The sequence below is a fragment of the Sciurus vulgaris genome (assembly GCF_902686455.1).
Source record: "Sciurus vulgaris genome assembly, chromosome: 4".
Taxonomy (NCBI): Eukaryota; Metazoa; Chordata; class Mammalia; order Rodentia; family Sciuridae; genus Sciurus; species Sciurus vulgaris.
This window is the reverse complement of record NC_136464.1, coordinates 28064107-28088403: the sequence shown is the minus strand read 5'-3', so window position 1 is coordinate 28088403 and position 24297 is coordinate 28064107. Positions and strand designations below refer to the sequence as shown.

Here is a 24297-nt window from a genome sequence, read left to right as displayed (position 1 = left end):
GGGTCAGCGAGGCAGGTAGCAGTAAACGCAGCAATTACGGCCGCGCCTCCATCCCAGCGCCTTCGCTCCCAATCCATCTCCCCTCATCACCGGGCGGTGCTGAGCCGGCCCTGCCTTCATTACATTAATCAGGTTAATTCCAAGTTAGAGTGCACATTCTAATCACGAGACAGTCAACACAGGTGGGGTGCTGGGAGAAGAGGGAAGAGCTGTCTTCCCAAGGAATGGGGGTTGACAGGAGGATTCAGGCCTGGGTGTGACAGCCTAGCCTCCAGAACCCCATTTCTTACAAGGGCTGCTCCCATTGTTTAAAGGCCTTGCTCCTGAAAACTTTTGTATTCTGATTCAAGCCAGGGCTGAGGATCTGGATATAGTTAGAGGTAAAGGAGGATCCACTCCTTGTCTCTCTAAAGAGACCAACTATATCACCATATTCTTCCTTCACTTTCTCAAGTACTGCTAGCAAGGTTGTACACTGACAACTCGCATTCATATTTTAGCCTATGTCAATGCTGCCCTTAGAGTTGTGCAATATACAACTGACACAACAGCACAGAGCTGTCCTACAGGCCATCTTCTAAGAAACTGAGTGCAATACAGTACAGGAAAGAGAATAGAAGCCACTGAGCCAATATTGGAACTCAAGGGGTTTGCTAAGAGGCAACAGATAACAGAACCAGCCTGCACCAGTATTGATTCCTCTATCATCCTCAACACACTGGCATCCCCCTCCCCTTGTCTGTCCTCATTCAATGCTAAGTGACCTTCTCTGCTTCCACAGCTTCAAATATCACCATGCTGATGAGGACTGCTATATTATTCATTTTCTGTTACTATAATGAAATGCCTGAGGCTGTGAACTTAAAAAGATAAGAGATTTATTTAGCTTACAGTTTTGAAGGCTAGGCAGGTTCTGGCAAGGGCTTCTGGTATCATATCATGGCAGGTGACATCACAATGGTGGTATCACACACAGGAGTGAGAAAGAGAGAGCAGGAGATCACATGATGATACAGAAAGCCAAAATGTGGGGAGGGACTAGTCTTGTTCTTTTTCTAACAACCCTCTTGCAAGAACCAATATAGGATTCCTTCAGAACTATTTTAATGTATTCTGAGGGTAGCACTCTCAATAACCTAAGAACTTCCCACTAGGTCACCTTTTAAAGGTCTCCTCACCTCTACACTGCCACACTGAGGACCAAGTCTCCAACACATGAACCCTTGCACACAAAGTATATCAAAGCCATCCAAGCCCCTTCCCCAAAATCTTTCTCCCACCCTGGCTTCATATACTATTTGATAGAGAGCTTTACACAGAAGTCCCTCCTGCCACACAAAGAACATGGCTGAAACAGCCCAGAAGCTTCTCTCCAAATTTACCCCTTTACCCTTTCCCAACAAACTCCTCCTTTTCTTGTCCAAGCTAGAAGTCTTGGAAGTCATTTGAGAATCCTTCTTGGATTTTTTAATGAGTTTGTTACTGGTGTTGTAACAGAGACCAGAAATTTAGTGGTTTAAAACAACACATATTCATTATCTTTCACATATTCATTATCTTTGTGGAAGTCAGAAGTCTAGCATGGTCCTCACTGAGCTCAAACCAAGGTGTGAGCAGGCTAGTCTTTCTGGAGGTTGTAGGGCAGAATCTGTTCCTCTGCCTTTTCCAGCTTTGAGGGGCACTGGCATACCCTGGTTCATGGTCCCATTCTCTGTCTTCAAAGACAGCAGCACAGCATCTTCAAGTCACTCCTGACTCTGACCCTCCTGCCTTCCTTTTATGGACTCTTGTGAATACATTGACTCATTCAGATCCAAGATAAATCCGGAGTTGATTAGCAAACTTAATTCTATTTGCAACCCTAATCCCACCTTGCTCTATAACATAACATATTTACTGGTTCTTGGGATTAGGTGTAGACACTGGGGTGCCATGATTCTGCCTGCCACAAACCCCAAATGCCAAGTTTATCTACAGGTCCAATTAATTCTATCCCTTCCTTTCCTCAGCGCTTACATTCTTCATCTTGAATGGTGTGGACACTGCAATCATCTAACAGCCTCTCCCTTTCCAATCCATTTCCCAAGTGCCTGCCACAATTAGCAGATTCTTTAATTGTTCCTGATATCTCTTTTTTTTAGCCCACTTCTGATATCAATTCATCTAGCCCAGGGAAAAGGATAGCCTGGCCCTGATAGCAGCCTTCAACCCAGGGGGACCTCATTCAGTGGATAAATACAGAGCTTCTTGTCCTTTAGAGGAACAATTCTAAAAATTCTGAAGTGCATTCTTCTTTTTTTTTTTTTTTTTTTTTTTTTTTTTTTGGTACTAGCTATTGAACCCAGGGACACTAAAACCCTGAGCCACACCCCCCATCCCTTTTTATGTTTTTTGTTTGTTTGTTGTTGTTGTTGTTTTGAGAGAAGTTCACACCAAGTTGCTTAGGGCCTCATTAAGTTGCTGAGGTTGGCTTTGCACTTGCAATCCTCCTGCCTCAGCCTCCCAAGCTGCTGGGATTACCGGTGTGCACGATCACACCCAGCCCAAATTGCATTCTATATGATTCCTCAGAGGTTTCCCAAAGACTGAGCTTCCACTGCCCACAGTCGCAACCAGGTTTCCTCTCTGTTTCACTCTCCTTGTTCCCTCACTACTGCCCCCTGGGATCTCCTCCCAAATAAGCTGCCTTCTCCCAAGTCCTTGTCTCAAGCTCTGATTCCAGAGAAAATCAAACTAAGATGTAGAGTGACATCTGAAAATCTGATCAAGTCATATCCTTATTAAAGCTGGTCAATAACTTTAGCCTGACTGCAGGTAAAAGTACTAACTTGTAGGTTGGTCTTCAAAGCTCTAGGTAACCCAACTCAATTCTGTCTCATCCTCTGCATCCAGCCACTTATCCTGTACATCAGCTGTGCCAGATTCCAGCATGAACTTTCACATCCCTAGGCCTTCACTCATGCTGAGAGAGCTGCCTTCTAGATTCTGCCACTAGACACAGCTATATGGATGTCTCATAGCAAACCTCAAACTCAAGAACTCAAAAAAACAAACTCAGCTCTCAGTCATGTTCTCTCTCCTAATTTTCTGTTTTCCTCTGTTTTGTCTGAATCTTCATCTTCTTTCCTGTTTCTTTTTCTTCCTCTAGTCTTTTACTTCCTCCAGATCTCAACACATTCCCTGGGTAGTCACCTCTGCTCCTGTGGCATTGTTTGCCACCTCCACATGCTGATGATTCTCTTTTCTTTGTCTTCAGGCTGGTCATCTCTGCTGAGTTCCAGCCCCATATCCAGCTGTCTTCTGGGTACCTTGACCTGGACATCCTACCGCAACTTAAAGTCCACACATTCAAGACTGGGTCATTACCCCATTCTCCACCTTATCCTCCAGTACATCCCTTATGGAATCACTTACTCCCCTGCTCTTAAGAAACCTTTGACACCTCCTTGTGCCCTATCCCCTCCCTGAATCCTGCCCATTCTACTTAATCTCTTCCCTCTTTCCTCGGACCCTCATAATCTCTCCCCAAATTGTTCAATGGTTGTAACTGTTTTCCTTGCCTCTCATCTTGACTTCTCCAATCTATCTTCCACCCAACAGCCAGAGCAATCTCTTTAGCCCACATATCTGAGAGTTGCTTCCATGCGATACCCGACAGGAAAAGTACACATTACTTAGCAAGATCCACAGTCATTTATGCTCCAGAATCTGCCCTCCTGAGCAACCCCAGCTTCCTCTTATGTTATGCATACCCTCTGATCTGGTTGCAATGTCCTTCCTGTACCCCAAAATCAGCAATTCCTTCTCTACTTATAAACTTTCTTATCTTTTAAGCCACTTCTTCTGGGAGGTCTTCAGAACAGTGCCACCACAGCAGTCCACATAGTACATTCTATAGTCATGACATTATTTACCAGTCTGACCCCTCTGCTAGACTCTGAACCCTTGAGGGCCAGGACCCCATCTCAGACCTCTTTGCCCCACAGCACTGCCCCTGACTCTTTGCAGGAGTTCATTCTGTGGTTCCTGAACAAATGAACAAATAGATGTGCAGCCTCACACACAGGTAATTCTTACCTATGCAATGATACACACAGTCACTGTTTTCATGGTTACTCAGGCAGAGACAATCATCCTCATTCACACTGTTGTTCCAATGTACAAGGAGTCTTTGACAGTCAATCGCATGCCTCGAACGTCACTTACCTACAGCCAAACACCAGCACTCACCCACACTCCCACCTCCACGTCAACCAAATCACTCACGGTCACACCCACGCAAACATCCATAGTCACAAACTCCCACACAGCCAAACACACAAACTCACACAGAGCCACACACACGCGGCCACGCACACAGCTCCAAACACCTCGAGGGCACACTTCATCTCCAATTGTGAGCAAATGCTGTTGGTTTTCATTAATCTGCAGACTCTGTGTTTGCCAGTCTCTCTGGCTCCCCCTCTCCCTCTTCCCCACTCTCTCTCTTTCTGCTCCGAGGCAGGTGAGCGCATCAATTTTCTCCTCGTCTGTGGCAGTTAAATTAAATGGAATCGGCCTGATTGCTGAAAATCAAAGGGAAGGCTGATAAAGCAATTAAATCCCTCTAATTCCTCGTCCTGAAAGGTGCAGCGGCTCTGAAGCTAATTAACTTCATAATGAAAATCCTTCTTCACCCTTTTAGGCTTTTCTCCCCGGGTCTCCTCTTCTCTCCTTCTCTCCTTCTGGGGAGAAGCTGGCTACTGAGGAAGCGCTGGATCAGCAGCATTAAAAATCAGAACCCTGGAGAGGTCTCAGGGGGCTCTCCTGTGTTCCTGAATCCAACTCCATCAGCCCTCCCCGACTCCCCCAACACCCAGCCCCCTTTCTCCTATACCCAGTTGCTGTTTATCTAACATTGCATTTCTAACATCCACCCCATCCCATCACTCTGCTCTGCGCTGACACCAGTTCTAGTCCCACACCCAGACCACCTTCCGCCAGCTCTGCTGCAACACTCACTCTTACCCCAAACACCTATCCCCACCCCTATATCAACACTCCCTGGTTCCAGCCCTACCCAACACCCAGCTACCTCCAACTGCAGCCCCATCTCCACACCAGCCTACTCTAATGCACCATCTGTAATTTTTAACCTAATACATACCTAGAATTACATGAGGCACTCAAACTATAGACAGGAACAAAAATCAAGCCCAACCCTAAAGTATTTCCTTATCTTGAGGCAGAGCCAGACCAGCAAGACAATCACCATATGAGTTAATAAGGTCTTCTAAAGAGAAGCTTAGTCTGTTCAGTCTGCTATGGAAAAATACCATAAACTGAATGTCTAATTTAAAAAATGGAAATTGATTTCTCACCATTCTAGAGGCTGGGAAGTCCAAGATCAAGGCACCAACAGGGCCCATTTCCTTATATACGACATCATCCTGCTGTGTCCCTCCATGGTGGAAGCAACTAGCTAGCTCTCTGGGTTTTTTTTTTTTTTTTTTTTTTTTTTTTGCAATGCTGAGGACTGAACCCAGGGCCTTGTGCTTGTGAGACCAGCACTCTACCAACTAAGCTATATCCCCAGCCCATGGATCTTTATTTTACTTATTTATATGTGGTGCTGAGAATCGAACCCAGTGCCTCACACAACCTCTGTACCACTGAGCCACAACCCCTGGGGTCTTTTTAATAAGGGCACTAATCCCTTTCACTCGGGCTCTACCCTTATGACATAATCAGATCCAAATGGCCCGACCTCCTAATTATAATTACTCTGAGGGTTAGAATTTCAACGTGAATTTAAGGGGAACATAAACATTCAGACCACAACAAAAATCCCATGAGAAGGGTCCCTAAGGGGCTCTGGAAGACCAGCAAAATCTCCCAGATGGGAGGACACTTGAGCCAGATCACTAAAAGGTAGCAGACCACCTGGGAGAGAGAGATGGTGTCAAGAGCCTGGGCACAGCTTGGGTATAGGAGAGAGCGAGGGTCGATCAAGGTTTGGGATTTAGTTTGGACAGGCAGCCCCTGGGGCGTGTGGGAGGTTTGGCCATGGATGATTCTGGGAAATTAGGCTGAGCCAGATCATGGAAGGCTTTGAAGACAATAACAAAGAGCCTTGGTTTTTTTCAAACACTGTCAGAAGATGTAGAAAGCTCTGCAGGGCAGACAGCTGAGTGTGTCAGACTTCTCTTTCACTACACCACACATGGGAGTAGGGCAGATGCAGGGAGCCCAGCTGCCTCGCAGACGTATGAGAAAGTCTATGGCACACTGACAGGGAGAAGGCCTGGAGAACAGGGACCACAGGAGACATCCAGTCAAGCTCGTCTAAGAAGGTAATGGAGCAAGTGTCTGGATGCCCTTCTGTGAATCAAAAGGAGAGGCTCTGCAAGGCTGGCACTCTAGCACCTTCCTCTCTCCCCTGCTGGGAAGTCCATCCTCTCTCATGACTTCAGATGCCACCATTGATAACTGTGAGCCCCACAAAGGCAGAGGGCATCTTGTCTCATTCACCACTGCCTCCCAGCCCAATCTATCATAGGTGCTCAGTGGATATTTGTTGACCGATACATAGAAATGAACAGTGACCTCCAAGTCTACATGCCCAGCTCCAGACCCTGGTTTTCCACCACCAGCTGAACAGTTCCACATGAAAGCTTCCATTGCACACTCTACACATCCAAAAGCATATTCAGCCCTTCCACCATCCCAACCCCAATTCTTCTCTTCTAAGTTTCCCAGTTTAGCAAATGGCACCACCACACTTGCTACTGACTAAGCCAAAGGCCTGGGTTTCAATCTTGGCTCCTCCCTCTCTCCCACCCCAACCCCCACTTCCAGTCTCCATTTCTGTTCATTTGGTCTTCCCTGTGGATTTCCCTCTCCTCTCTCCAACAGCATTACCACAGTCATCATCTCTCATTGTCTGATGTTTCATTCCTAACTAGTCTTTCTGCTTTGGGTCTCAACCAACTCCAATCTATTTTCTAGAATAATTGTTCTAAAGAGGGAAATATGGTCACATTATTCATCTGCTTACTACCCTTCAGGGTAGCTCTTCATTACCTGTAGAGCAAAGGCCAATTTCCTCAGCCAGCCTATGGGACACTCAGGTTCAGCCACAGCAGACGTCTTACAGCTACAAACATTCTGAACTCTTGCCATGATGCCTTGACTCATGCTCTTCCCTAACTCTACTCTTCCCAAGTTTCCCCACCACCACCTCATTCACTTACAAAAACTCCCTGAAATTGTTTTTAGAAGTTCTTCATTTGGCTTCTGTTTTCCTTTGAGCATTTCTATGTCTTCTAAGCATACTGCATTAAGCAAGTATTATTTTTGTTAGTGGAAAAAAAAATTCCAGCTAAGAATCCCCTTCTCCTTAGAGCTTTTCCTCCACACTCCTCCCCATAGAATTCAGCCCCCTTTGGGCCTCTCTGTGCCCTCTCTCCCACTCGCTGGAAGACCAACATCCTTATCTGTTTGCACACCTATGTCCCTTACTCAGTAAGGCCTTGGAGGACAAGGGTCTATGAGCATCTTGCTCATATTGGTTAACCCAGTGCTTGGCTTATCAAATGTGCTCCATGACTGTTGAATGAATGAATGACCCAGTGATCTGAGAAGGAGCTGAGGGTTTGGTCAAACCACAGCATACCTTGGGAGTCAGGGTGTTGAGGGCACTTGCTCTGGGAAAAGTGAAGAGTAGCGGTGTGCCCGTTACTGACAGGGCCCTATCACATTACCATTCACCCACCAACACTACCCCTAGGTCTCTTTGCCATAAAGAATACTGCTGGTTTCAGGGAAGGATGGTAATAGGACTTGCCAAATAGAGAGGGCCTATGCCCTGGTTCCAGCCCAGCCCTGACCTTCAGAGACCCTCAGACGCATAAACAGGAAAACAGTGGAAAGGAGAAGCTGAAATGTGGAAGAAAGTCAGAGACAGAAAGAATGGCAGCGGGAAGTAAGTTGTCATGAGGACCCAGGGGAGAGAGTCAGCAGCAGAGACACAAGGAGAGCAGATAGAAAGACACCAGGCACAGCCAAGGGACTCAGCACACGCAAAGCCCAAGTTGGGACTGAGGGACAGGGATCCCAGGGAGGGGAAAGAAGAGAGTGGGCTCCCAACCCTCTGCAGGTGCCAGCCCCCATCCTGGGCTGGTGCCCCTCCCCATTCCAGAGCCAGCAGGCAGCACCCAGCAGGGGGCAGATGAGGCTGCTACATGAGTGATGGGCCCTGATTTAGGCCCAGATTTGCTGCTTGTGGGGCTGGCTCAGCTCCGAGACTGGAAAGGCAGCGGGCAGGGTGAACCAGGCTGGACTGGCATTGGGAAGGAAGGGCATTTCTGTGGGAAAGCACCTGGCTCTTTTCTCTGAGTCCCCAGCAGAGCCAGTGACCAGCAACTTGGGGCCACAGCCAGGAGACTTGAGAGGATATACTATGCAGGGCCTTTTGTTTACAGAGTATAGGGTAGGTACCCTGAAGGACCTAGACAGACTGACCAACAGACACACACACACACACACATACACCTTTCCCCCACCCAGTATTCACACCTAGAACAAGCTTCTTGGAAACGGCTGCATGTATATACTCAGCAACACTGTTTGAGCACCTATTGTATGCCACAGTTCATTTGAAACATTTGTACACTCAGCCACACTCCACACAACCCTCAATCCCAAGGTCCCGCAGATCTGTTGCACACATGCAGTCACACTTCATCATACCCACCACCTCATCACCACTAGAATTCATGTTCACACTCACATCTACAAGTCATAGTCCACCAGACATAAGACACAGTACATCCCCTTAGTCATACTTGGTCACAAATAGCCACCAACACTCATTCACCCCCTTTCAGGGTTGCCCAGAGTGAAAGGCAATTGGCACAGACAAAATCAATCACAAGTCACCTCACAGTCTCCCAGACAACCTTCCATATGCAAAAGCAGATAGGCATACAGGCACGCGCGTGTGTACACGCACACACATGCACACACGTGCACACACATGCACAAATTGTTAAGTTTGGGAGGGAAAAAAGTGACAGGGATAGCCCCAGGGATCTGAGTCTGGGTTTTGAAGAAAGTAAAAGGCAGTCTTAGGTTACTGAGCCTGTGGAGGCAGATCTGTGGCCACAGCCCTAGCAATATCCAGTGAGTATCCAGCCATAGGGTCCAGGTCTCATGGGAATGGTCCTTCCATCCCAGCTCACTTGGGCCCTGCTCATACTGTCCCTAGAAGTCCTCCACCCTGCCAGGGTCCAGTCCTCTTCAGTCCCTACTGTCACCACCTCCCTGGCCCCTCTCCTGTCAGCTCATTCTCTTTCCATCTGCATCACTTCTCCTCCCTCCACCAACACCCCCCATCCCTGCCCCCCCCAGCCTCGGTGATAAAAGAGCCAGATTGGAGCGGGTGCCACGCAGCTTCATTCCCCACCATATGGGCCCAAAAGCCAAATCGTCAGCTAAGCGATTAAATCAAGTATGTCGAACAAAATGTTATGAACTGACATTATGGGTATATAATTTTATGCCATTTGTTGCCATCTGTTTATCTAAACAGCCCCCGTTCCACACAGACATACAGACTCACACCTTCCCTCCTACCCTCCACCCAGCAGGATCCCCCACCCCAACCAGGGCCAGGGGTCAGGGACAAGAAGACATGTGCCTCAAAGTTCTTCAACTGGGGGCTTTGATGTTCTTGGGAATCTGAACCAACTGGGGGACCAGGCGCCCCAGAGGGCTCAGGGATGGGAGAGTAGGAATCAGAATTGCTCCCTGGCGTGGGAGGGGACAAGGCCCTTGGGAGCAGAAGGTTAAGGTATCAGAAGTCCTGAACATAGAGACTGTGGCTAGGGCCCCAACTCAGGGCCATAGACCAGGGCAGGGAAACCTCACTGGCAAGCCGCCAGTCTGGCACGTGGCATGTATGTGTGAGTGTGTGTGTGCAAGGGCAGCACAAGAACAGCAGCTGTGCACAGCCACAGCTCTGGGTGCTTGCTCTTTCTCTCTGCCCTATCTGCCCTGGACCTCAGGTTCTTCTTGGGACCTGTACAGGCACCACAGGAATCCAGGTGCTTAGCTCCATTTACTCAAGTCTCCTCAGCATGAGACCACAGGGCTGGTGCCTCATCAACCCAGAAACTGGGGAACCCCTTCCCCACACTCTATCCCCAAGCAGCTTCAGCCTGAAATGGACCCTTAGTACTAGGTCCATGGCCCCTGTGAGCTTAAGCATAAGCTCCCAGTCACAGATGCTCAGTCATCCTGGCCCTCCTGCCTCTTGCTGCCTGGCTTCTGACCTGTATCTGTCCACATCTGTGGGTCTCTCTGCCTGCCCATCCCTTGTCTACCACCTCTGCCATGGTAAGTATCTGTGTCTCTCTCACCTGTGTTGATTTTCGTTTCTTTCTGTCTACCTCTGGATCTGATCTGTTTTGGCCTCTGACTCTTCGGGAGGTGCAGGCTTGGGTCTCCAGCTATCCAATTGGAAGGGGAGGCCTCCACAGAGGGGTACAGGCCAGAGGAGGGGGTGAGGAGCTGGGACAGAGAAAGGGCAGAGCAAATGTTATGCACCAGGGATATGGATGGTGGACAGTCAGGTGACCTTAGGGCACTGAAAGGCTTGGAGCTGTTCCAGCAGCTGGAAAGAAGGTGGCTGTGGATCAAGAAAGGGGAGGAAGGGGAGGGAAACCTCATGCCCACAAAGAGGCTAGCCAGGAGACCAAGATTCAGGAAGGCCCCAAAGAAGGGTGTGTTGGGAAGATGATGGACAACCTCTCCAAGAGCTTATTAAAACTACCCCAAACAAACACACACACAAAGATCACACTCGCACACCCGTGCCCACTCACACTCATGGGCATACTCCGGTCACACACTCTGGGTCATTGTGATACTTCCCAGATACACAGCTCAAGGTCACTGTTACACACCCTCACAATCAGGGACAGTGTCATCAGCAAAATAGGAACCCTGCAGCTCACTGAGCTCAAGCCAGGCATCCCCAGTCCACTTTGCAGGCTCACCCTCACTTCCACACAAGGCATCACATTGCCACCCGGCACCCTCAGACAGGTATCTATCACTGATGCGTGAAAAAGATTGAGCACACAGAGAAGAGCCAAAAGTGAGCCACAGAAACCCAGGAGCGGGGACAGAGAAATAGCCATAAAGACTCCAGAGAAGACTGAGGCTGGGGAAGGACAAGGAAGCAGAAAGAGACGGAAATGCTGGTCAAGCGACAAAAGAGAAAGAGAAAGACAAAGAGAAGAAACAGACTGGAAGGCCAACAGGGAGAAAGCGGGACAGCAAGAGGAGCGAGGGGACGCTGCGGGCGGGCGGGCGGGAGGGGGCGCCCGGGACGCAGAAAGCCGGGCAAGCGCGGGTGGTGGCGGCGGCTGAAGCTGGAAAAGCTCATTTTGCTGGTAATTTACTCTCCTGCTTTTGGGCCGCTCCGCCTGCCGCTGCCGCCCGCCCGGGCTGCCTGTTCCAATATTAGATATAAACAAGTAAACTGTGTAATGGATCACATTAAGCAGGCCTTGCGTCTTGAGGCAGGATTTAATTTGCATGGCAGATTAGCTTGTCTTCCCAGCAAGGCACCCCGGGGCACCCCGAGCTGTAATAGGATCCCGCCTCTTAGAGCCCATTAAGGCAATTGAGAGCGCCTCCTAATCTCCCTCCCCGCCCTACACCAGAATCCCCTCCTGCCGGACTGGGAGGGACTTGTGATCACCAGCCGGACCCCATCTTCCAACCCCCGTGTGGTGAACCATCTTAGTCCCCACCTTGCCCCTAAAGTGACAACCCCACGTGTTGCCTCTTCCCACCCCTTGCCCTGGCACCTAACCTCAGAGAAGTTTCCCTGTGCACATCCTCAGCTCTACATCTGAGTCCCCAGTTGCTCTCAACCCACTTTCCCCCTCTCCTCCAAACCTCCTCAAACTCCAGGCCAGTGCTCTGACCCCCAACCTTCTCTCTTCCCCCTATGGCTCTCCCAAGTCCTCCACCAACTAGTGGACTTCTTGGCTGAGGTCAGAAGTTAGAAAGTGTTCCATTTTTCCATTTTTCCATTTTTCTTTGAAGAGCTAACTAATCATTGAGCCTCCTATCCATTTAGCAATATTGTGGTCAGGATGGAAATCAGAGCAGGACTCAGAACCTATATAGAAATCGATGTTCAAGTCACAATTTGGTTGACTTTAAGTTTATAAGTGGTAAGCCTAATAGGACATTAATCCTCAGAGGAATCCTTTTAGATCAGTTCCACTGTAAAGATAAGGAAACTGAGACTCAGAGAGGAAAAAGGATTTACTCAAGGTCAAACAACTGAGAAGCAGCAGCTTCAGGACTCAATCTAGGTCTTCCTGACCCCAGTGCAGCAGCCCTTTGATATATCATGGTACTAGAGGCAGCATCAGGGCCCAGAGAAAAACAAGTCATGGTCAAGATCCATATGAGGGTCTGCATCAGGATCAGGCCAGCCATAGATATTTATCCCTAGCCCCACCATAGGACAGGGTGAGTGGAATCCACACCATGACTCGGTTTCCCCATGCATTTAACAGAAGGTGCTCCTGAGTGGATTTACTTGGCATTTGTCTAGAGGACAAAACAGCCAAAGGTTGGTGGCATCAGAAACTAGGGCAATTAGGGGTAGACATAGAGAAGGACTTCCAGTTTGTGGCAACATCCATCTGGGTTCCTTCAGCATTAGAGACCTTGAGCTGGATTGGGCTGAGCAGGGAGGAGGCTAAGGAGCCTGCAAGCAGGGAGATGGGGCCCAGGGTGGGTGGGATGGAGCCAGGCTGGTTGAGAAGGGTCAGTTCAGCTCTGCTTGGTTCACAAAGGGTCCTTGTTGTGGGTAATGGGACTCCCCTGGCAGCTTTATTTGCTGTCAGTGGCTTTTATTAAAGTCTCCAGTTTCAGACCCTCCAACCTCCAAGCATTGTGTATACTCCCCCTGGGCCCTGCCCCCAACCCCTGGCTAAGCTGACTCTAAAGGGCCCCCTGCCCTGTCTCCTGGGCCTCAGCCCCCCACCTCCAGGCACCAGCCTCCCACCTCCATCCACCTCCCAGCGAGAGCGGAGAGAGGCTAAGCACACCACAATCAGAGGGAACATCTCAGCCTTGGCCCTCAACACCCAAACAAGTCCTAATCTCCCAGATGTTGTGGCTGGTGTTGAGGGTGGAGCATGAGTCAGCCTAGGCAGAATTCAGAGTCCCTGAGGGGTGTGCACCCATCTGTCCCTCAGTCAGCACCCAGATATACTAGAATGTGTACCGTTGTTGGGGGTAGGGATTTGATTCCATAAACATATAAGGTCACCCTCCACTCCCACCAGGCACCAGATCAGGGCTGGGAGTAGGAGGGTGGAGAAATGTGTCCAAGCTCAGACTGCTACCTGGGTGTGCACTCCCTGCTCCCTTCTTTCCTCCTGCAGGCAGGGAAGAGTGTTTGCCCCATGGAAGGAAATAGGCAGTGGGACCAGGCTGGGCCTTGATCTTGGTAGGTAGGACTCTCAAATACAATAAATATCATCAGGTAGTTTGACCCCACTTCACCAGGGTCCAAATCCCTCCTTTGTACCCCACACCCCCAGGCCTGAATTCACAGCCCAGAAGCCAGGTCCTCACACTTCACTTTCTGAGAGAATACAACTGGGGTTGGGGGATGAAGAGAGCCAGGCCAGGTTCTTCAGGATCACCCCTCTAGAGTAGAAGTTTGGAATCAAAACAGGGATTTGATTTCAGGAAACCCTTGCTAAGCAGGGGAAACAGAAAAGAGACAAAGAGGGAGCCCCAAGGGGCACAGGTGGGAACTGAGGGGGTCTCAGATCCCACACAGGCCTCTGTGGTATGTCACACCCATTCTGAGGAGCAAGAGGGGAGAAGCAGCTGGTCTCCATTCCCCGCCTATGTGAGATCCGAGGCAGGCATATTGCCTGGCCTTTGTGTACAGTGAGGTGTGAGCCATGGGGAATCTGTGCATGTATGTGCATACACATCTGTGTGTGTGGATGTGTTTGGGTGTGGTTGTTAGGTCCATGTGAGCTTGAATATTTGGGGAGTCAGGCAGGAAATCAATTTGCATGCTTATATGTGTCTCTTCTGGGGGTACTAATCTATGGGGAGCCACTCCCTAGGTTATATAGAAGAATGTGTCTGTGTTTGAAGGTGACTACATGTGTTCACCGTGGGATGTCATTCCTGCATGGAGTGTGTAAGAGAAGGGGAGGTCCAGGGGGAACTTAGCCCACCCTGGGGTCTTCTGCATTTCTGGCTCGTCCTGTGCCAGGCCACTTGGGGAGCGCCCGTGCTTTATGGTGCGCGGGTGAAAAATGGAAATGCTAATAAGTAGTCGTTAAGTTGTCTTGCAAAAATGTTAAATGATAAATTGGGTAATGTTATTGTTGAAATGAAATATGTAAAATAAATGAGTTATTTATTTCTAATAAATATTTTGTTTACGATATATTTGTAGGGGTGTTAATTATTTTCCCCCTCAATAGGGGCAACGTATAAATTCTAATAAAGCGCAGGCTGTGGTGAAGGCAGCAGTGATGGTGGTGGCTCCTCTGGGCTGGGCTGCTGGAGGACCTCAGCCTGTGATGGATGCTGTAGTCACAAGCGATTGTTTTACTCACTGCTGTTCCAGGCTCCAAATGTGGCCTGTTTTGTTTCTAAATAAAAAAAAAGAAAGAAAGAAATAAGGAAAAGAAAAGCAAGTCAGGGAAGAAAACAAATAAGGCCAGGGTCTCCATGATGAGATGATTAAACACCCCTCGGCCGGGTCTTGCTCCTTGCTAGATGCATGGGCCCTGGGCATTGCTGTCATTGTGGGAACCAGCTTCAAGGAAGAAGCAATAAATACATAAGCAAATGGAACAGCGAAGAACTTTCCCATCACCTAGACCCATCAGCAGCACTGAGCCCTCACATTAAGGTAGGTGTCCTTAGTTATTCCTGCTCTCCCTGACCACCAATTGGGGGTATCCAGGGAGGCAGGGCCCCCCATCCCTTGCTGTTGCCAGTCCTGCCCCACCACACCTCCTCTTTCCTCTCAAAGGAAGCCCAGCTCTCCCTTCACCCTGTCTCTTCTCTCTCTGCCCTTTCCTCTCCAAGCCCTCCTATGTAGGAACCTCCAGGACTATTCATGACTTCTCCAGGGGGACACTTGTTAGGTCCTTTCAGGATCCATCGGACCAGAAATTGAGCTAGGCCTGGCCTGGCCCCTGAGGCTAGAACGTGTGGGGAGAACATTCCCCTTCAGAACAGGCTGCCTCCCCGCAGGACGTTATCTCCCCATGGGTAATAAAACTGCTGAGGCAGGACCACCTGGTAGGCAGGGACAGGCAGCCTGGGCACCAGATGCAGGGTCATTCTGTCCCTGCCCCAGGCACCATCCAGCCCTCCCTCCAACCCCACTCACCCAACTCCCGGAGCTGAGCTAGTTTCCAAGTTCCAAGTTCTCACAATGGGACTCTAGGCTGACCTCCACTTGGGGGGTCTCAACCACCTAGCATGTTTTTCTTTGGAGGGGAGTGGGTAGTGGTGGTTGGACATATTTAGGAGGTTCATATGTGTCCTTTAGAACTGGGGTAGGGAAACCATGCCCCCTAAGCTGGGATCCCCCAAACTGTCAGAAAAGTGACCTCTATTTTTGCCACCCACCTACCACTGCCCACCACCCCAGCTTAGCCACTGCAAATGCCTCTTAAAAACCATCCCCCTACACAGGTGTGACCCATGTGCAAGTGCAAAGGAGCAACAGGGCAGGCTTGTAGGATGAAATGATCTTCAGCATGGGACTAAGAGGAAGGCAAATGACAAAATAAACCAATGGAGACATGCCCGCATGCCCTGCCACATTCACAAATGCCACACTCACCCACACGAATATAGTGGACTTGGGCATTAGGCAAGTGTTATGCATGTTCAGTGGCAAAGCCCCAGCCCAAGGCAATCACAGTCCCACAAGTGTCAATTCAGCACAACTACACTTTTAGGGGAGTTTGAATCAAGAATTGTGAGGAAGGATGACCAAACAAAAAGGGACATGAAATCATTGCCCATCTGTGGGTCTTTGATTAGGTAGAAGGAGGGGGCAGCGACACTGGGGGGAAGGCGCCCCCTGCTGACAAGAACAGCTGTAGCCACCCCCAACCCAGGCCATCAGAGCCTACCCCCCAATCTTATTCCCAACCCACTCCTACCAAGACACTGCACACCTGGTACACTTGTCCACCACACTCTGGGCGAGTCCCCAGCCAGGCTGCACAAGCTGGGTTCTTTTCAAAACATGTAAAATCTTTGATCATCATTTGTTTAAACTGTATAAATAATCCACCCGGTTTTAATAGAATTTTTCTATGAATCGGCAACAAAGCATGAAATGTGATATTTTCACCATGAGTAGTTGGGAAATTAGTCACCTCTGTCCATGGCTTGCTGCTGGCTGGAGACCCCCATGCTGTCTCCTCCCTCCCTCCCCCCTCTAACTCGATTCATCCTGGGCCCTCCGAATGCTATCCCCTCAGCTCCTGCCTTTTTTGGATAGTTGGGGGAATTCTATCACATCGCTCCAAGGAGCCCTGCTGGCCATCACTTGGTCTGAGAGCAAAGACCAGTCTTCCATCAGCCCATTTCCCAGAGCCCTCATCTGAGGTGAGAGTCTCATTCAGTGAGTCTCACCCCAGGCTCCAGTGCAGGCTGAGCTGGGTTTTGGATGGGTCATGGGTTTCGGGATAGTTATGGGGCAGGAATGTTGATGAGGGCAGAGAGTTGGAGTCAGTCTCAAGTTCCCCCCCAGCTCCTCGAAAGTGCTCCCAACCTTTCCACTCCCCAGGCTGATGCACACCCACACGATGTTACAGTCACAGTGGTGGGACACACCCTACTCAAGGGAAATGGCTGGGCCTGTCTCCTAAGGCTGATAACCTGCCTAGTCAGGCTGAGAACAGAAGATACTGAGTCTGAGAGGAACCACTGTTGGTGACAAGGAAGGATCAGAGAGGGGGGACCAGATTTGGGGAAGGAAAAGATGGGGTGGGCTTCATCAGCAGTGAGCTTCAGGGCTGGGAACCAGGCAGGAATCAAGAATGAGACCAAGATAGGAGAATTATATGGAAGAGGCAGCAATGGTAGAAATTATCCAAATATCCAAAAAAGGCCCAAAGAAACAAGAAAGGCTTTCAGTCTCACTCCCTAATGACACCTGATCCCCGCCCCCATCACCAAGTACAACAGCCCCAAAGCATCCCTCCACTGCCTCAGTGCCCTGTTGGGGAAAGCCAGCAGCCAATGCCAGTGTCCAAGGGCCTAGAAATAGGGCAGGCCCTGAGCCTCCAGCCAGCTCAAGCCAAAGCCTGGTGAGGCTTAGCTTCAGAGCTGGGCATGGCTGTGGGGGAGGGAGTGTGGGGCCCCCTCCCTGCATTGAGCCACTGTCCACGTGCTTCAGGCTGAGCAGGGCCCCCTTCCTTTCTGCCCCCTGCCCCTGGCCTTAGATGAATAAAACTCAGAGGGTGCGGGGAGCTATTCATGGAACCAGAGAATGTGTGAGCCGCCCAGCAGCCCCCTCTCATTAGGGGACCCCCATCAGGTGGCGCTCATTAACTTCAAGTTGTCTCTTGTTTTAAAACTCGGGTGAGGGGGGCAGGGTGGAGGGGCACATTGTCTGGCTGCTGCCCCAGAGAGATTAGGCGCCCAGGGGGAGGGGGCAAGCAAAGGCTCTTTAATTAGTTACTTTCAAAGGTTCCCTGTCCCCTTTCTCTCAGGTCCCCCTCCTAACCCCCGGCTGGGCCCAGCTTCCAGGGGGGCGGTCTTTTCTGCTTGGCAGAGCCGCCTGGTCACTCGGCTTAAATCTGCAGTCTTTGTTCCCGCCTGGACAATGGGCCCAGCACATCAGCCATGGAGGCCAGGGGAGAAGCAAAGCCTTCTCCTGGGAGGCCTGGACCCAGCCAAGATGGTGCATCCTGGCACCCGGATGCAGCCTGGGGCCCCAAGCCAGGGGCTGGGCACCATAGGCCCTTTCTAATCTGAAAGGAAGAAGACATAGACGTACACACTGACCTGAAAATCTGGCTCTAGCAGAAGAAAAAGAGGGTCCTTTTACATGGGGAGCTTCTTGGGAGAATACCTAGAACCTGGCTCAAGAATGGATGCCCTCTTCCGTTCTATACAGCAGAAAGAATGACTTGAGTCAGGCAGATCCAAGTCCTAGTCTTAGCTCTCCTATTCATTAACAAGTGATTAATCTCTTCTGCCTCAATTTTCCTCATCTTTGAAATGGGAGAATTTCAAATTCTCTTGGAATTCTTGGATTCCAAGAATCAGTGGACCTAACGATAGGGTGTCTAGCATAGACTGGCACACAGTAAGCACTCACTGTGTTAGTTTCTTTCTTTCGTGTTCATTTCTTCCTGCAGTCAGAATCTGGCCCCACTCTCCACTACTAAGGACCAAGCAGGAGGGATCTATTCGGCTATGATAGACATGGATTAGCCTCTTGACACACAAAGTGCTGGGACACATATGTGGGAAAAGACCTGGGAAGCAGTGAGTGTGTAGACCTGAGCGAGGAGGAAGGAGAAGTGATGGGATGGGGGCCTCAAACAGAAAGGGGTAAATGGAGGAAGAGAAGAGTGAGCCCACCCCTCCCAGGGAGACTCGGGGAGGGGTGAGAAGCTTGAGTTGCAGGAAGAGTTGGTGATTTGCCTGGGTCAGCAGATTAATGGCACTAACGAAGTTTCCAAGAGTGTAGTGAGTTGGGGGGTCAGGGGCGTCCATGTGGAAAGGCACATGACTAGGGATTGATCAGACTGAAGATGAAACAGAGAAAGCTTCCCGGGCAGCGGAGGTAGGAAACGCCAAAACCAATTACTCCCCAACCCCTTTGGCCTCCAGATCCCTCCCCCAGAGAGCAGGAAAAGGGCTGTGACCTCTCTCAGTGGGTGTATGCACTCCCAGGCACACACATAGACAGGCCACTCACATGGGTAGGTGACACTCTGTGTGCAGGGGAAGACCCACTTGTGGAAATGTGTAGCCTCAGGATGTGATGATGTCGTGCACACTGGTCTGCAGGCTCTCCCCCTTGCGTGGGGGTCACTTGACTTCTCACAGATGTCCTCACATCAAACCTAAGTGTCCCTGCCTGGCAAGCACCTGTGTCACCAGGAGGAGCCAGGGATCCATGAGCAGTAGAAGTTTTGGGGTCTGTTTATTCAGTTTTGGTCTTAACTTTTGCCTCCACAAATATACTAGTTTGGGCTTAACCCTAGATTCCAATCAGAGCAACCCTGGATTACCATTTAGGTGACTACCAATGCAGGTAAGTGGCAACTTATCAGCCTCTGGTTAATGGGAGTGTACACCCTTTAGAAAAAAACCCACCCTTAACGGAAATAATCAATTAAGTATAGGTTCCTTTTAACAGCCAACGATGTTTGTCGAATGAATAAGTGTGGCAGATTGGACAGCCCTCTTCAGCTTAAGGAATTCACAAAGGATATCAAAGAACCAGATCAAAGGGCAAGCAAACATCCCTTACAGGACCCAGAGAAGCCCTTGGTTAAAAATCAACAGTTAAGAGGTGATTAAACATAAGATAAGGGCCCTTCAAACTCATAACACTAACCCAATAGCAGCCCGCATTTGCAGTCTTTGCAATGGGTGTGGGAGTTGGAGAGCAAGAAGACCTGAATTTTGGCTCTTGCACAGGGAGGACAGCTCCCTATCAAGCAACTTGTGGATTGTGTAGTGTTTGCTCCTTCGGACACAGGACAGAATTTGCATTTCATGTTATATGTTCAGGGGTGTTAATCTAGTTATTCGTAATTATGTTTTATTATAAAATGACTTTTCCTTTAAATATATGAGTGAAAACATTGGCTGTCCTTATAGCAGGTTCTAGTCAGTATAGTTCTAGTCAGTATAGTATAGTTCTCTTGGAAGTTACTTCTAGTTTAATAATGTAAGCCAACAGGCAAGCAGGATGGAAGAAATTCTGGACATTGACATAAGGCCCTGTTGGGAGCCTAACCATTTCACAAAAGGAGAAGCCACCACACTGCTAGGGTCCACATGGTTGTCGTATGGGCAGGGTCATGCTCCAAAGGTACTGTGCGCAGTCAGTGCCCCCTGCCCAGGCTCTTTGCTGCCCCACCTCCAACCTCCAACCTCATCGATGCGGTCACTGGGGCTCCTGACCCATGTATTCCTCCCCCCTTCCCATGGTTGCCCATCCCCACCCTGTGCCCTTGCCACAGCGTCTATGAGGGAGACCGGCTCCTCTTGGGGCCTGCAAGCTTTTGTTAGGGTTATGTGAGCCGCTAGTGACAAGGGCCCTGAAACCCAACTCGACCGAACTCATAAAAGGGGTCACTGTCTCTTTAATTAAAGTTCCCTGTTTGGAGGTTAAAGACAAACCCGTTTGATGGTGCAGGTGTGTAGAGGGCGGGTGGGGGAGAAGGGTGGAAGGGACTGGAGGGAAATGGAATTCTATCCTTGGATGGGAGCAGGGAGGGGCAGACATGAGGAGCAGACTGGCTGACCCAAGGAAAGGTCTGATGGAGGTCCCTGGAGTGGTGTGGTATGGGGAAGGTCATGAGGGGCAAAATGAGGCAGAAACAGGGAGCCCCAGAACCCAGGCAGCTAGCTCTGACTAGCTAGCTCTGAGTAGCATGTGTGCACTCCCAGCCCCCAGCCAGGAGCTCAGCCGACACATACCACCTGCCCTCAGCCTCCCTGCCCAACTGTATGCCCTGCTGACCACTCCCCTTGTCCACTCCCTTATTCCCTTTCCCATCCCAAAAGTTCTCCATTAAACGAGGGCCCAGGGCCTAATCCCGTCTTTACACAGAAGCAACTTCATCACAGTTTAACATAAAAAGATCAGCTGGTATCGACCCGTAATTTGGACCCATGCCACGCTATTGGCAGGAAGACAGAATAAGTTAGGGTGGCCATGTTTCAAAAATTCTCTGTGTGCACTCAATCACGGCCCAGGGAAGGCGGGCGGGTGCGTAATAACCCAGTCGTGCTCTCCATTTCCCCTGTAGATCAATGCTAATACCAGGAGGCCCCGGAAGATGGATGGAACCGACAGGAACCTTGAAATCCCGACACGGGGGCTGGTGCCTCAACCGATAAAAGATTTTGCAGCTGCTGGGGCAGGGACACAGAAACCCTAGGGGCCATGGCCAGACAGTCTGGTAGGAGACAAAGAGGTGGGAAGAGGGGACTGCCTCTCTTTCATGTTCATTGACACTCACCCCATCACTTACAAGACCCCTGACTGATGCTCACCCCAGAGTCACTAATAGACCCCTTGCTCCCACACTGCCAGCCCAAAGCACAAACATCTCCACAAAGAGACTGGGGCTCTGTGAGGTCACTCAAAGGGAGCCTAGTATGCACATGTATGCATGCTTACACAAACTCCAGCCCACATCAAATTAGGGGCTCTACCCCAGGAATGCCAATCTACCAAGGTGCAGACAAACTGAGACATTGGCATCCACATCTGCCACAGTGAGACATCAAGGTACATGTGCACAACATATACATGTCCCTGCCTTTCCTTTCTTCTTTTCATCCCCTCCCTCCTTCCCATTTCTTTCTGATTCTGTTCAGAACCTTGCTGGCTAATGACCAGTTGGAGAACTTTCCAAGATCCATTGAAAGTAAATCACTAAGACAGAAATACACCAGACACACAGTCTTGGAGACACCCAGATAGGAACATCCACACTGGGCTGGAGGCAGAAGTCCTACATTCCAGGAATAGCTCAGTCACACAGACTTGCAAGCCACTGCCTTTTTGTGGGCCTCTATTTCCTCATCTATAAAACCAAAGATTAGACTGGGCCATTTCTAAGGCCCCCTCCCAGGTCTGACATTTTGTCTGTGCAGAAACAAATCTTTGCAGAATCACACACAAACATAGGCATCTAGGAGCAAACACTCCCCAGTTTTTGAGTACCTAACCGATGGTGGCCTGACACACAGCTCTTCACATCAAGGGTTCCTACACCAGGGACAGCAGCTCCTGGTCCTTCCCCATGGCAGGAAGTCAGGGAACCTCATAATCCACTCTCCTGGAAGCAAAGAATTGGGGATTGAGTAGAGAGATGGAGTATTATTGTGAGTCTGAGGAAGGAGCAGAGGGAGAAGAGGCTGCCACGTGCCAGTCCCCCTTATCAACTGCTATTTGATTTCCTTCCTTATAAGCTCAGGCCCAGGACAGAAGCCAAGAAGCCATTTCCATGGCCTCGCCCTGACATCTTGTGGCCAGCTGTAAGGATTGCAGGCATCTCAAGGAGGCACTCTGTCCCCTACAGAGAAGCTGAGACCACATTGGGCAGGGCAGTGGGTCTGATATCTGTATGCCCCATGCTCCGCTGCCAGGAAAGGCACAGGAAGCTGCCATGTACCTCCCACAGGGACAAGTGGAAGGACAGGAGGCTACCTTGAGGAAAGGCTTCAGGGTCGCTTGATTAAAAAGGAATTAGAAAAAAGCAAATGTTTAAGGGAATGCCAGTCTATGGTAGCAATGTCACCCTGCTGTCCTACAGCTGCAGCCAGACACAGGACACTGCCTGACCCAGGGGACTGAAGGTTTAGGGAGGAGATGCAGCCTCCTTCAGGGACACCCAGCCCAAAGGAGGAGAGTCAGTCTTGGTTTCATGCAATCCCAATTTGATGCAGTGTACCGGGCCTTCCTCACAGCCTTAAGCTCCAGGAAAGGAGTGAGATATGTCTCTGCCCTAGTGGAGCCTCTGACCTTAAAGAAGGAAAGTCTTAGGCACTAGAAGGGACCTTAATCCTATCTGAGAAGCATGCAATTGGGAGGGTTGGAAATCCTCAGCTCCCACTTCCCAAACCAAGCCCGAAATCTGAAAGTCTTTAAGAAACATGGTTTCTGTGCTTCCATTAACAACATAAAGCTAAGGGAAAGGTTGGGGCAGAAATCAGAGGGAGGTGGGCCCTCCAGATCCAGCCCCATCCATCCTAAAGCGAGAGTGGGAACACACAGATGTAGCTGTTCCAGGACTTCCTGACTAGTTCTTCTTCCTGCTAGGTCAAGCATCTACCACCTCTGGAGCCAGGTCTCAGGCACCTGGAGATGACAGACCACATATAGGACAGAGGCCATGGGTTCCCAGACTGAAGACAGGGAACCCTGGAGGTGCTGGACTGGTGAGTTTGTTATAAATTAGAGACTCGTTAAGAGAAGGTGAGAAGGGCTTAGTAACAGCTTTCGGGGCCCATCTTTTCGATTTCTTGTTCGGTTTGTTTATTGCGATTGTTCCTGTCTCATAAGCTTATTGCAAAACCAATAAAAATGATCTATTCTGAGAGGGGAACTGTTCTTTTGACTGGTAAGCTGCTGCTTGGTCCCAGACCCCACCCTTCCCCCTCCCCGTGGCTGCAGCCCTAGCCTGGTTGACCAGCTGTCTCCCGCCGCGGGGTCAGCAGAGGGTGCCAGATTCCTGCTCACCAGAAATTCTGTCCACCTGCCATGCAGCCAACCTGGGCTGGCCTCAGGCCTCCAACCTGGCCCCATCACACTGATGACCAGTGTACCCCAGCCCTCCAGCTCACCTCTGATGGACACACCAGGGCTCAGTTATGGGGGGACAGGAGGCCAGGACAGGATCCAAGGACAGTCATCAGAGCCTGGAATTTCAAGAGAGATTTTTGGCTCAGTTTCTTCTCTGTACCTCAGTGAGTTTGTGCCTTTAGCATGGGCTTGCCTGCCCTGTGATAGCCCTAAGGGCTGATGGAATAAGTTAAAAGTTACCTACCCAGAGGTTCCCTGGAATCAGAAGTTCTGGCCTTGACCTTGACAGAATACAGGCCCTTGGCCTTTACACCTCCAGAAACATAGTCATCACAATTAAAGTGATGGGTCTAGGAACTCCTGTCCCAAATGAGTTGGTTCCCATCCCCACCCCTGTTCCACACATGACATATGTTCCACTTAGTGACTCTCATATTACTGAGACATGACAGATTTCTCTGTCACACTTGTGCTTGGTTTCAGAGCTTTTCATGTGATTATCCTGGGGGGAACAGAATTGAGGGGGGCTCAGAGAAAAGCCACACTAGCTTATACAGAATTTAAAGTGTTAGAACCAGGGACTCCAGAGCTTATTCTGTCCAACCCCTTCTTGTCTCAAATACAGAATCAGGGTCAGAGACCTGAAGTGACTTGACCAAAGTCCCACAGTCAGTAAATGGCAGAGGTGGGAGGGGAATTGAAGATGACAGACCCTTGCA

The 24297-nt window shown here is 49.8% G+C and overlaps 1 long non-coding RNA gene across 1 annotated transcript in view; it reads right to left on the bottom strand.

Annotated features, from left to right (window-relative positions):
• The window catches only part of LOC306659210, a 29711-nt gene extending 6018 nt beyond the window's left edge, over positions 1-23693 (bottom strand). The window contains exon 1 of the long non-coding RNA XR_013763241.1: positions 23620-23693. This is a non-coding gene — a long non-coding RNA (uncharacterized lncRNA). The remainder of the gene's footprint in view (positions 1-23619) is intronic.
• Positions 23694-24297: the final 604 nt, after the last annotated feature.